Source organism: Lontra canadensis, unplaced genomic scaffold, assembly GCF_010015895.1.
Source record: "Lontra canadensis isolate GAN:19392208 unplaced genomic scaffold, GSC_riverotter_1.0 scaffold2, whole genome shotgun sequence".
Classification (NCBI taxonomy): Eukaryota; Metazoa; Chordata; class Mammalia; order Carnivora; family Mustelidae; genus Lontra; species Lontra canadensis.
Window position 1 is genome coordinate 54820860 of NW_022630996.1, and position 13602 is coordinate 54834461.

Genomic DNA, 13602 nt, shown 5'->3' on the forward strand with positions numbered 1-13602 from the left:
CCATTATTCTTTTATTTTAATACATCTGTCTTTTTGTATTGGACTGAGATTAGGTTACAGTGGGTCAGCCTGAATCATAGATGCCATATATTTGCAAACACTGGGCAGTGATCCTCTTAACCTTCTTCATGGAGGTGACCTCAGAAAGATGAGCTACATTGCTAGGAGGGAGGGACATAGCAGTTACCTTCGAACCTTGCTGGAATAGCTTCTGCAATTGAAACAGTGCTCCTCCAGTTTTATTATATGGTTCAGAAAACAACATGAACTAATAGGACCATCTCTATTTATAAACCGTCGAATTACCATCAGTGACACATTTATTGGAATCTCTTAAACCTCCCCCCACAAAGAAATTTCCAAAATTCACTTCCCTTTTTTCACCTTATCTCATAATTCCTTTTTTATCAAAGTCTAGTAAAAATAGCCCCAGAGACTCGATTATATTGAAGCTCTAGATATAAGTATTTTCAGATTAATATATTTAGTTTACTGCATTCCTAACTTAAAGATAGTCAATGCATTTAGAACAATAACTACAAAAGAAAAAAGAATTTGATATTTATAATAGGTGTGCTTTGAGAAATAGGTGCAAGGGTAACTGATATTTTATTTTCTGTATCAATAATATCAGTGCTATGGATTAGAGACCAGGAAAAATGTAAATGCACTTGCCATTCTGAGATATATGATAATGTAGAAGATCATAATTAGTCATTAAAATGTAAAATTGAAGATCACTTTTAAAAATATGTGTCTCCTAGAATATAGTTTATAAGGGTTTGCTCACATTTTAAATTGTTATACCTAGTGAATCACCAAGATAATCATTTGTAAAATAACCTTTGAGTTTTCAGAATGACTTTTGTATATTCTCACTTTTATCCTGATCTGTTAATTAGATGCAGGAGAGTGTCAGTAAGCCACTTAACAGTCTATCTTATTTTTAGAAAAAAAAAAAAAAGAAAAGAAAACCCTTAAAAATATCCTGTGAATCTCATAAAGATGTTTAATCACTTAACAAAAGTCAAAGTACAAAAATAACAGAAATTGAACAAAGGCAGTAAACTTAATACCATAGGATTGTTGACTCAAAGCATGAAGAAGACAGTACTGTACTCTAGAATAAAAGCACTAAAGATGGATTCCTGATAGCACTGAGCTTTGTGGGGCTTGTGGAAGGATCTAAGACCCTTAACTAAGTAAGTGACTCCACTTCGTTCCTTGTGTCTGTCCAGCATCAATTCTTTCCCATTAAATCTAATCTATGGTAGATGTCCGGTGGGATATTTTAGTATTTACCAATACATTTACTCAAAGTGACATCCAAGGAAATTGAATCTCTGTGGCCTGATTTCTTTGGAAATTGCTTCTTTGCTTATATATGTTCTATCAGTTCTGATGGTGTTGGCAGGAGACTCTAACTTCGGTGTTCTATGCGAGGCGCACTCTACATTACAATCTCAGTGACCACTGCCTTCTCTCAGCCAAACTGGCTTTCCAAATGGATGGTAGAAAAAGAGGCTTTCACGAAAAAGTATCTTTCTGCTTTCAGATTAAACATAGAATTGATCCCCACATGAATGCAGTGCAAAGATGCAACTCTTCCCTGTTTGATAGTGGCCTTAGGGCGTTTCTATTTTATCTGTGCTGTCCGCCAGTGGATCATATTATCAGTTATTATACTGATAAAACAGTTGGACTTTCACCAGTTTAATTCTCTTATTTTAGGCCATTTCCCATGTGGTCACCATTATTTTAATGTCTTCTCCTTAAGGCACAGTTCTGTTATGTCTGGAATTCTTTATAGTGGTAAACTTTGTATGAAAGATGATATACCTGTTACTGGGCTCAGGTTCTCGGACCCAGCGACAGGAGAAACAAGGCTGGACCCCAAATTTGAAGGCACAGGCAAGGCTTTATTGGGGCAGCACCTGCAGGCAAAGGGAGACACCGTCTCAATGAAAGTGTCAGAATGGCTCTCAGAATGACAACCAGGGAATGTTTTAAAGGGGCTGAGGTGGGAAAGGGGTCATACTTGAGCACGGAGGGGCTGGAGCTCCCAGGCAAGTGGGCACACGGTGCAGTTGACAGAACATGGTTCTTCATACATCAGAGGTTTCATTTGTATGTTAAGTCTCCACCTCTGGTCATGTTTTCTGGCATTAAAATGAGAGGAAAAGGTGATAAAAGGCCAAATCTGGTGGCCATCTTATCACCAGATGTTTTCCTAAATCTCCAGCTAGCAAATACTCTAGGCTCTGTGGACCAAAAGTTCTCTGCACAAGTAAAGACACAAGTGGTCTACAGACCAGCAGCATTGACCTCACAGGGAAAACATTGGAAATGTGAAAATTCAACCCACATTACAGACCCCTACTGAGTGAGAATCTGCATTTTGACAAGATCCCCAGGAAGCTTTATGGCACATTTTAAAAAATTGCATTCATTCATTCATTCATTCATTCATTTACAAGTAAGCTGCATGCTCATCATGGGTTTTGAGCTCACAACACTGAGATCAAGACTTACATGCTCTAAGAACTGAACCAGCCAGTTACCCCACACATTTAAAGCTTAAGGATTACTTTTCTGGATTGTGCATATCCTCACAGGTTTTGGTAGGAATGTGAGCTTAAATCTTTGTAGGAAAAGCCTGTGGAGATCACCCCCTACAGAAACACAATATGCTGACTTCGGCAAAATAATCAATGCCTCCCATGTCATAGTTCACTTGTTCACTTGATTACCAGTTATTAGGAAAAGAACATTAGGAATTTTTTTTTTTTAATTTACAAGGATGAGTCTTCATAAAGTGAATATCTATTTAGGTATGATTCTCAAACTGAACGAGTCTACAGGGTTCTCTGTATAAAGGATATTGGCAATTTAATGATTATCAGTACTCAACTTACAAATAGATTTTAGTTCAAGAGCATGTACTTTTAAGACATTGTGTGGAATTCAGGGTACATCGGATAAAAATAAGTATGAATATGGGGACAGTAGATTCTGAGGATAACCTACATAACCACTCAACCATAGTATAACTAGAATGTATTACTTTTGTAATAGGATTCTATAGAAGGTTATATAAGTTTAATATTAGAGGTTAATTAGAAACAAAATTGAATGAGAAACTTTTCCTTATCATCGTGGATGGTGGTATTTGAGGAAGAGCATGTTTAATTAAACCAGGCAGAAAAGGCAATAAATAGAGTCTTGTAAACAAGCTGAAAGGGAGTGCTAAGTTCTATGAAAACCTTTTTTAGTTGGTCATATTTGTTTAATGTCTAATTCATTTCAGAATTTAAATCTTGCATTTGACAGCATAGGTACAGCTAGTATGACTTTTGAAGTTATCATTCACAACTGAGATCTTTTTCTTTTTAAGTGTAAAAGAGAGGCAGGGTTTGAGGGACAGACTTTTCCTGAGGTAATCAAAAGTTGCAAGTGTAAAGAGCCAGGGAAAGAAGGAAGGGGCCACTGTGGATACTGAGTACAAAAAGAAAGCAGTAGCCTAGGGTCAAATTTAAATAAGGTATGGAGACCAGCATTATTCTCCAACAGGCTCCCTGAAGGAGGACTATAGAGGTGATGAGGGAGAGACTTTCATTGGAAAATTTCCTGCAGCTACCATTCCTGTTGTGTGTGACAGAAAAACATCTGGCGTTATTATTTAATTCTGTGTGCTCCATGTCCTGGGGACCTCAACTCATCTATTACTTAATAACATGGTTTTCAAACTGGGCTCCACGGAGCCCCTCAGGCCAGGCTGTCAAACATAGCTTCCAATAAATCCCATAAATGTACTGGACTTTCTTTTCAGCTTTATAGAAAGAAAATGCTCTGTGGCTTAAAGTAAATTTAACTGCTAAAAATAGTTCATTATCTGTAACAATAAAAAAAAAAGAATTTTGATCTTCACCTTAATCAACAACTTCTGCCATTGTATTTTATTTCACATCCTTTCTATAGGCCTGTGGCCCCTAATCCCCCCTAATTCTTTAGAGAAGTCATAACACTAATTTTCAGTGAAATGATTACAGAGTGGTAATCTTGCCGATATCTGTGGCAATTTCGTTGATTTAACCATAGAATTGTTCATTCTTTACGTTATGTTACAAGGTTCATAATTCATAAAGATACTAAATGACCTGTGTGAATCCACATATAGATTCTTATTATAATAGTAAAACCCTACAAATCTAAAATAGTATTAAAGTTGCATAACCCAATAGTCTGGTCTCATTCCTTCAATGTAGGTCTTTTTCTTCTTCAAAACATCATCAAAATAGTTATGTAGTGAACAAGGCTTATGCATAAGGAATTTTTTATGCGTACATGAAGAAGGTATTATATGTTAGACATGAGCCCTATCTGTGGGCTCAAAAAGCAACCCAAGAGCACACAAATTTATGGGCATTTTAAATTTAAATGTTGAAGAAAAATCTTTACTTGTATTTACTTTTCATGTTTATCCCATTTCTTCATAGCTGCACTAAAATTCACTATATCTCTTATAGGAAATTTTAGTTAACTTGTATAAAAACAAACTTGATTCCTCTTTGGGTCTTTTTAAATAGCCATTAAAAAAAAAAAAAAGCCTCAAGGTATTTATTCACATAACAGTTTCTCCCTTCCTTGGCCATTAGCTTGACCTTTAGAGCCTTAGAACTTTAAAGTAAATATAACTTAAAAAAAAAATTTCTTAACTTTGGGAGAGTTGGAAGTTTTTTATTTGTTTATCCACTTTTGCATTTTTTTCCATATCTGGAAATGGACACGAAAAATCCTACTTTTTACATATTAAAACTCTGTACACCTTAAAACATGAATCCAAAGTTATTTATTTATTTATTTATTTAAGTGTTCCAAGATTCACTGTTTACATATAACACTCAGTGTTCCATACAATATGTGCCCTCCTTAATACCCTCCACCAGCATCATATGAATCCAAGTCTAATGCATTATAATTACAACCTATCTGAATGATCTGTTTCTTACTGGTCCAGGAGATGCTATAGAAAAAAGTCAGTATAGGAATGCACCAACCAAATCATTCTGGAGATTCACAGTTCATATTAGCAAAACAAGGAAAGCCCAGGGTAAAGAGACCTACTTAATTTAAATGCAGTAATTTTTTAACTTGACCACAGAATTTTTTTTTTTTTTTGGTTAAAATTATACTTAATGCCTATTAGAATCCCCCAAACTAACGTTTAAAGATCATCCTTTGGAAATACTTCTAAGACGATATTTGGTTTTCACTGATTGAAAGAAAAATGTCCTACATTGGATCAAGTTAAAAATAAATCACTCTAATAAGTTTTAGAATGAATTTATTTCCCATTACTTCATGGTCTCAGCATTCCACCAAATATGTTTACATTGCTGACAAAGCCTTATTCCCGAAGTGAGCTTTTTAGTACTGATGTCTTGTTTTTAATATGGTATTAGTTAAAATAATAAATGTTAAATCTGGAGAGAAGGCCCATAAATGCTTTAATGTATGTAATTATTCCCAAGGCTTTATTTTTGTTGAATAAGTGAACTGTAGATACAGGGTCTTATATAAATAAGTTTATTTACTTTTTAGATTAAAATGTATGTTTAAAAGTGAAGTGTAACTCTGCCCTTAACTACCTGGAGTTAGGCCAAATGCCACCAGTTAAGGGCTTAGTCTTTGACCAGACTGCTCCGCCCTTCAGACACCAGCGGCAAGTTCAGGGCTCCCCAGGCCACCCTTACTACTGATATACTGGCTACAGATTTAGAGGTTCCAGCCACCCCTCAGGTTTACTGGAACACCTCAGAGAACTTAGGAAACCACTATACAGTTGACCCTTGAGCAACATGACTTTAACTGTGTGGGTTCACTTGAACACAGATTTGTTTCTGTAAGTATAGTACAGGACTGTAAGTGTATTTTCTCTTCTTTAAGATTTTCTTAATGTTTTCTTTTGATCCAGCTTACTTTATTTTAAGAAAACAGCATGTAGTATATACAATATACAAAATGCATGTTAATCAGCTCCTTATGTATTCCATAAGACTTGTGGTCAACAGTAGATGGTTAGTAGTTAGGTTTTGGGGGAGTCAAAGTTGTACAAGGATTTTCAGCTACACAGGGAGTCAGTTCCCATAACCCCCATGGACTTATAATTAGAGTCTTATTATAGCAAAAGGAGACAAATCAGAAGTAGCCAGGGGTGCCTGGCTGACTCAGTTAAGTACCTGACTCTTGATTTTGGCTTAGGTCACGATCTCAGGGTTGTGAGATCAAGCCCCACTTGATCAGGCTCTGCACTGGGCATGGAACCTGCTTAAGATAATCTCTCTCCCTCTCTTAAAAAAAAAAAAATGAAAAGAACAAGAACAAGAACAAGAAGAAACAGCTACCAAAATAAGAGACAAATGGGCAAGGTCTGCGAGGGCATGGCCCTCTCTACATATCAGTGTGTATTATCTGCCAGAAAGCTCACCTGAGCTTTGCTATGCAGTTTTTACTGGGGCCTCATTACGTAGACATGATTAATCGATTCATTGGGCACATGGTTGAACTTACTCTTTCCCCCAACCTGCACACAGAGATTGGGTGGATATCATATGGCTTAAAACCCAAACCCTCTAAACTTGTTGTGTCTTTGTGGTATGACCCACCCCACTGCTTCAGGCATCTCTTTTAACATGAACTCACCTGTAGTCCAAGAAGCCACCATGAATAAGCAAGAGTCAGAAAATTTTAGGACTTGAAGGCTACCTCCCAGGAATCAGGACAAAGAACAGCCAAATCCCTTATTATACAACGGGAGGTTTTAGAGTTGGCAATAAGAAATGGCCTTGGTAATAAACTTGTACATAGCTGTATCTAAGTGAATCTGAATGTGCCTCATCATCGGGTAACTTCCAGTATTGGAATAATAACAGCAACAGAACCCCATAGCCATGAACACTGATGCTGAAACTTCCTGAGAAAATCATTAAGTACCCAGCAGATATGAAGAGATAGGCCTTCATATGTATATAAAATAATAAATATAAAATTAAAATAGCATTTCATTGTAATTACATTTTCCTGAACACTTCACTGTGAAAATTATGATTGACCAAGGTTGATTGTAACTTTTCATACATTGAATATATGAATTTGGATAGAACATTTGAGGAAAAGAGTTTGGCTATAAATAGGAATTTGGTTTTCCTGAATTGAGTTATCAGTCCTCAATATGCAATTATAAAAGAATATTCTATTTGAGAATTTTTTAACAATATTTTTAATATTTTTAAACCCATGAGGACAGTAATAAAGTTCTAGCTAATTTTTCTCATTCCTGATTGCAGTCATGTACATAGAATATACATTAAAGTAGGAGAGATTTTTTTGAGTTTTCTTTTGAGATAAATCCAAAAGTTTCACACAGAGTGCCACAGAGTTGCTTATTCAAACATCTGTAAATCAGAACCAACCAATATTTTCCATGTGCTTTTAAAATGAATTCTTTATCAGCAGTGCACCTTTCAACAATACAATATAGTAACTGTGAAGGTTGTAGAAAGCTGCTTTATCTGTGCATTCATAATTCAAATGAAAGGGGTGATTGGATGTCTCTCAAAAGCAGTATGTCCTCCAGTTGCCACTTTAAGCCTGCTAGTGTTTTGTTTTTATTTCAACCTGGAAGAGTGGTCAGAATAGATATGAGATACATAAAACATGATCAGAAGTCAGGAGGTTGGTTTTTCCATGTGTCAAATTCAGTGTTGAACTGCTAAAACTTTTAACACGCTAATTGTGAAGTCATTTGTTTTATTCCCGCATTCTTCAGAAGGCATAAATTGCTACAAGATGCCAGCAGTTTATTTAGCCTTAAAACGCATGAAATGTTTCTGTCTTTCCATCCCCTGTGATTGTTTGGTGTTAATTGCCCTCAAAAATGATCTTAGCAGAGAAGGCAAGGGAATGCTTATCTAGCAATTTACTAGTAGCATTAAGGATTTTAATTGTGCTAGATAAACATGACAGACAATTATTGAGTGTTGTTACACATTGGAAAATAAAAATGGAACGCTGAGCATTACACTCTTTTGCAGTTTGTCTTTATGTCAGTGCCTAATTTATATCTTTTAACAATTTAATAGGTTGAATTTTATTTGAGACATGTTTTCTGGAATATGCTGTTGGAAGATCAGACATAAAAGTTTTATATCTGCTTTCTTAAGTAATATAATGTGAATCAGTCTGAAGTCATACATGTTAACTCTCCCTAATGCCATAATCTTCCAACAGATAAAATGGAAAGAAAGAATATCCATTTATCTGTTACTTTGTGTAGTAGTGACATGAATGATCCTATGATTCTACTTTCAGCTAGGAGTACTAAATAACAAAAGGTTAAAAGTTTACTTTTGTGGTCATTTTGAAAGTGGGAAAATGCAATTCTTCTAGAAATATTTCAATAATTTATTACCTTTGTAACAAAAGATAAGAAGGCACTATATCATAATAAAGGGGACAATCTGAAAAGAAAATCTAACAATTGTAAATATTTATGCACCCAACATGGGGGCACCCAAGCATTAAAGAACTTATTGATAATAAAACAATAACCATAGGGGACTTTAAGACCCACTTACATCAATGGACAGATCATCGAAACAGAAAATAAACAAGAAAACATCGGCTTTGAATGACACACTGGACCAGATGGACTTAACAGATTTAGTCAGAACATTCCATCCTAAAACAGCACAATACACATTCTTTTCAAGTGCACATGAAGCATTCTCCAGAATAGCTCACATATTCATTCACAAAGCAGGCCTCAACAAATACAAAAAGGTTGAAGTCATACCATGCACTGTTTCTGACTACAGTGCTATGAAACTAGAGATCAACCTCAAGAAAAAATCTGGAAAGAACACAAATACATGGAGGTTAAACAACATGTTCTAAACAATGGTCAACCAGGAAACCAAAGAAGAAATTAAAAAAAAAAAAATACATAGAAACAAGTGAAAATGAAAACACAATGGTTCAAAACCTTTGGGGTGCAGCAAAAGTGGTCCTGATAGGGAGGTATAGAGCAATACAGGTCTACCTTAAGAAACAAGAAAAATCTCAAACAATCTGACCTTATACTCAAAGGAGCGAGAAAAAGAACAAAGCCTAAAGCCAGTAGAAAGAAGGAAATAATAAGGATTAGAGCAGAAATAAATGATATAGAAATTTTAAAAAAATAGATCAATGAAACCAGGAGCTGGTTCTTTGAAAAAATTACAAAAACAGATACACTCGTAGTCAGACATATCGAAACGAAAAGAGAAAGGACTTAAATAAAATCACAAATGAGAGAGAACTAACAACCAATACCACAGAAGTACAGTTATAAGAGAATATTATGAAAAACTATCAGTCAACAAATTGGACAACCTGGAAGAAATGGATAAATTCCTAGAAACACATAAACTACCAAAAGTGAAAAGGGAAGAAATAGAAAACTTGAACAGACCAATAACCAGCAAAAAAAAAAAAAAAAAAAAAAAAAATCAATAGTCAAAAACTCCCAACAAACAAAACCCAGGACCAGCTGGCTTCACAAATTCTACCAAAATTTTTAAAGAAGAGATAGTCCCCATTCTTCTCAAACTATTCAAAAAAATAGAGAAGGAAGGAAAACTTTCAAACTCATTCTATGAGGCCAGCGTTGCCCTGATACCCAAACCAGATAAAGACTCCACTGAAAAAGAAAACTATAGTCCAGGATCGCTGATGAACATGGATTCAAAAATTCTCAGTAAAATACTAATAAACAAAATTCAACAATACAGACAAAAAAACATCATTCACTACGATCAAGTAGGATTTATTCCTGAGATGCAAGTGTGGTTCAGTATTTGCAAATGAACATGATACACTGCATTAAAAAAAGAAAGGATGAGAGTAATATGATCCTCTCAATAGATACATAAAAAGCATTTGACAAAGTACAATCTCAATTGATGATCAAAAAAAAAAAAAGTAGGGATAGAGGGAACATAGCACAACATAATAAAGGTCATATGTGAAAAACCCACAGTTTAGTATCATCCTCAATGGAAAAAAACTGCGAATTTTCCTCTATGGTCAGAAATAAAACAGGGATGTCTGCTCTCATCACTTGTTATTTAACACCATACTGGAAGATCTAGCCTCAGCAATCAGACAACACAAAGAACTAAAAGGCATCCACATTCGCAAGGAACAAGTCAAACTTTCACTGTTTGCAGATGTCATGATACTCTATATAGAAAACCTGAAACTTCATCAAAAATTGCTAGAACTGATACACAAATTGAGTAATGTTGTGGGATACAAAATGAATGTACAGAAATCTATTGCATTTCTATACAGCAATAATGAAGCAGTAGAAAGAGAAATTAAGGAACTGATCCAATTTACAGTTGCACCAAAAACCATAAGATACATAGGAATAAATCTGACCAAAGAGTCAAACAACAGGTACTCTGAAAACTATAAAACACTGGGGGGAGAAACTGAAGATGATACAAACAAATGGGAAGACGTTCCCTGCTCATGGATTGGAAGAACAAATATTATTAAAATGTCTATACCAACCAAAGCAGTCTACACACTTAATGCAATGCCTATCAAAATACCAATAGTATTCTGTGAAAAGTAGAACAGATAATACTATAATTTAGATGGCACCACAAAGACCCTGAGAGTCAAAGCAATTGAAAAAGAAAAGTGAAGCTGGAAGCATTACAATTCTGAACTTCAAATTATATTGCAAAGCTATAGTGATCAAAACAATATGGTACTGGCACAAAAACAGACACATAGATCAGTGAAACAGAATAGAAAACTCAGAAATGAACTAAGTATATGGTCAATTAATCTTCAACAAAGCAAGAAAGAATATCCAATGGGAAAAAGACAGCCTCTTCAAATGGTATTGGAAAAACTGGACAGCAACATGCAAAAGAATGAAATTGGACTGCTTTCTTATACCATACACAAAAATAAGTTCAAAATGGTTTGAAGACCTAATGTGAGACCTGAAGCCATACAAATCTTAGAGGAGAACACAGACAGGAACTTATTTGTTATGGGATCAAGCTCCACATCGGGGTCCATGCTGGGCATGGAGCCTGACTGGGATTCTCTCTTCCTGTCCCTCTGCCCTTTCTCCCCCCACCAAAAAGTGGGCAGAAGACATGAATAGACATTTTTCAAAAGAAGACATACATATATGTGGCCAACAGATACATGAAAAGATGCTCAATATCACTGATCAGGGAAATACACATCAAAACTACGGCGAGATCTCATCTCACACCTGTCAGAATGGCTACAGTCAACAACACAAGCAACAAGTGTTGGCAAGGATGTAGAGAAAAAGGACTCCTGTGCCCTGTTTGTGGGGATGCAAACTGGTGCAGCCACTTTGAGAAACAGTGTAGAGGTTCCTCAAAAACTTAAAAATAAAACTACCCTACAATCCAACAATTACACCACTAGGTATTTACCCAAAGAATACAAAAATATTAATTCAAAGGGATATATGCACTCCATTGTTTATAGCAGCATTATTTACAATAGCCAAATTTTGAAAACATCCAAGTATCTGTATTCATCGACTGGTGAATAGATAAAGAAAATGTGGTACACACACACAGACACACACACATACACACACACACACTGGAATATTACTCAGCCATTAAAAAAAAAAAAGAATTAAATCTTCTAACAGCCTGGTTGGAGCCTAGAGAGTAAAATGCCAAATGAAATTAGTCAGTCGGAGAAGACAAACAACATATGATTTCAGTCATATGTAAAATTTAAGAAATGAAACTAATGAACAAAGGAAAAGGAGAGAGAGAAGCAAACCAAGGAAGAGACCCTCAATTATAAAGAACAAACTGATATTTACCAGAGGGAAGGTGCATGGGGAGACTGGTTAAATAGGTTATGGGGATTCAGGAGTACACTTGATGATGTATTGGGTATTGTATAAAGGTGTTGAATCACTATATTGTATACTTGAATTAATATCACACTGTATGTTAATGAACTGGAATTTAAGTAAAACCTTAAATTATTACCTTTGAAATTCTAGTTTCCTTTTACCAAAGCTATTGATAACATTTGAAAATAATTGGGATTTTTTTTTAAATCATACTTTTTGCAAACATTAAACAATTTGGTCACAGAATGCCATTGATTTGGAAATTTTAGACATTCTAGTTTGATTCTATTTCATAAACTATTACTATGAAATACAAAACAATTTTTTTGAAGATTTTATTTATTTAGTTGACACAGAGAGAGAGAGAGAGAGAGCACAAGTAGGCAGAGCAGCAGACAGAGAGAGAGGGGGAAGCAGGCTTTCCACCGAGCAGGGAGCCCGATGTGGGGCTCCATCCCAGGACCCGGGGATCATGACCTTAGCCCAAGGCAGAGGCTTAACCAAGTGAGCCACCCAGGCGCCCAAAAAAGCAAATAACTCTTAATCTTAGCTGCCTTTTTGGGCAGAAATTGACAAGCTGATTCCAAGATGCATATGGAAAAGTAAGGGACCCAAAAAAACCAAAATTATCTTGAAAAATAACATAGTAGGAGAACTCACAAATCCTGACCTCGAAACTTACTACAGTTACAGTGATCAAGATGGTGTGGTATAGGCACAGAGATCAATGGAATGATATTTAGAATCTAGACATAAACCCTTACATTTATGGTCAACTGATTTCAACAAAATAATTCAATGTAGAAAAAAAAAATAGTCTTTTCAACAAATGGGCCTGGAATAACTTAATAATCACATACAAAAGAATAAAGTTGTACCCCCCCACCTTTTAACATATACGAAAATTAAGTGAATCATATACCTAAATATGAGAGCTAGAACTATAAAACTCTTAGAAGAAAAACATAAGTGTAAATCTTAATTACCTCAGATTAGGTAATAGTTTTCTAGATGTGACGTCAAAGCTCAAGCAACCAAATCAAAAATAGGTAAACTAGACTCAATTAACAGTTAAAGCTTTTGTTCTTCAAAGGACACTAAAATAAGAAAGACAAGTTTTGACAAATGTAAAAATTGGAATACGTATACCTTGCTAGTGGTATTGTAAAATGGTTGCTTTGGAAAACAGTTTGGCATTCCTCAAAATTTAAATGTAGAGTTGCCATATGGCCCAGCAATTCCACTCCTAGATATACACACATGAGAATTAAAAACATGTTCACACAGAAACTGATACATAAATGTTCACAACAGCATTATTCATATAAATAGGGAAACAGCTAAAATATCCATCAGCTGATTCATAGATTAACAAAATATGATCTATCCATAAATGGAACACTATTCAGTCATAAAAAGGAATGAGATACTAACACATGTTATAACATAGACGGACCCTGAAAACATTATATTAAGCCAATAAAAAAAGACCACATAATGTTTAATTTCATTTTATGAAATGTCCAGAATAGGTGCATTCTTAAGGACAGAAAGTAGATGAGTGTTTTCCAGATGATGGGGGAGGGGAAAATGGGAGGTGACTGTTAATGGGCATAGGGTTTCTTTTT

The 13602-nt window shown here is 35.2% G+C and overlaps 1 protein-coding gene across 3 annotated transcripts in view; it reads left to right on the forward strand.

The window, feature by feature from the left end:
• THSD7A (thrombospondin type 1 domain containing 7A) overlaps positions 1-13602 on the forward strand; it is a 439942-nt gene that overhangs the window by 388771 nt on the left and 37569 nt on the right. The window lies entirely within an intron of this gene.